The sequence below is a fragment of the Olea europaea genome, unplaced genomic scaffold, assembly GCF_002742605.1.
Source record: "Olea europaea var. sylvestris unplaced genomic scaffold, O_europaea_v1 scaffold5157, whole genome shotgun sequence".
NCBI lineage: Eukaryota > Viridiplantae > Streptophyta > Magnoliopsida > Lamiales > Oleaceae > Olea > Olea europaea.
This window is the reverse complement of record NW_019263476.1, coordinates 1-1,471: the sequence shown is the minus strand read 5'-3', so window position 1 is coordinate 1,471 and position 1,471 is coordinate 1. Positions and strand designations below refer to the sequence as shown.

Below are 1,471 nucleotides of genomic sequence, written 5' to 3'. Positions count from 1 at the left end.
TGATGAGTAACGATAGCAAGTGATTGATTTCAGTAGTCCTCATATAAAATTATCGACTATAGAGATATAGTAATATGGAGAAGGTAAAATTGTTTCAAGCACCGACAGAACCGGAAGCGCTCCTTCTTTCAAACTTTCAAAGAGAGGGGGATGGGTTATTTACATTTCATTTGATGGTCAAAAGTGAATTGAAAGCTAAGCAATGGGAATTCTAAAGATTCCCAGGGGGAAAAATAGAGATGTCTCCTACGTTACCCATAATATGTTGAAGTATCAACGTAATTTCATAAAGTCATTCGATCTGAATGCTACATGAAGAACATAAGCCAGATGACGAAACGGGAAGACCTAGGATGTAGAAGATCATACCATGAGTGATTCAACAGATTTGGATTCATATAGATATCCACTCATATGGTACTTTATTGTACGATATATAAAAGATCCATCTGTATATATATCATCATCTACATCCAAAAAGTTGTATGCCTTGTAAGAAGCTTGTACAGTTTGGGAAGGGGTTTTGATTGATCAAAAAGAAGAATCTACTTCAACCGATATGCCCTTTGGCATGGCCATACATAACATAGAAATCACACTTGGAAAGGGTGGACAATTAGTTAGAGCAGCGGGTACTGTAGCAAAACTGATTGCAAAAGAGGGGAATCAGCTACATTAAAATTACCTTATAGGAGGTCCATTTGATATCCAAAAATTGCTCAGCAACAGTCGGACAAGTGGGGAATGTTGGGGCAAACTAGAAAAGTTAGGGTAGAGCCGGATCTAAGCATTGGCTAGGTAAGCGTCCTGTAGTAAGAGGAGTAGTTATGAACCATGTAGACCATCCCCATGGGGGTGGTGAAGGGAGAGCCCCAATTGATAGAAAAAACCCACAACCCCTTGGGGTTATCCTGTACTTGGAAGCAGAAGTAGAAAAAGGAATAAACATAGTGATAATTTGATTCTTCATTACCGTAGTAAATAGGCGAGAAAATAGAATTTCTTTCTTCATCATTAAAAAAAAATAATATATATATATATATATAGGAGGAAGTTGTGCACGTTCACTAAAAAAAATCCTTTTGTAGTCAATCATTTATTAAGAAAAATTGATAAGCTTAATCAACAAGCAGAAAAGAAATAATAGTAACTTGGTTCCGGGCATCTACCATTATACCCACAATGATTGGCCATACAATTGTTATTCATAATGGTAAGGAACATTTGCCTATTTATATAACAGATCGTATAGTAGGACACAAATTAGGAGAATTTGTGCCTACTTTAAATTTTTGAGGACATGCAAAAAGTGATAATAGATCTCGGCGTTATTTTTTTTTTTAATATACTATAGATAGATACTTATGATTCATTAATAGGAGGTAAAACCTATGTGAAAGAAGAAAAAAATAGAAGTATAAGCTTTAGGTCGACATTTATCTCTATCGGCTAACAAAGCAAGAAGAGTAAG

The 1,471-nt window shown here is 35.4% G+C and overlaps 1 pseudogene; it reads right to left on the bottom strand.

Moving 5' to 3' along the window:
* Nucleotides 1-970, bottom strand: part of LOC111388663 — a 12,433-nt pseudogene extending 11,463 nt beyond the window's left edge.
* Between the last annotated feature and the right edge of the window lie 501 nt (nucleotides 971-1,471).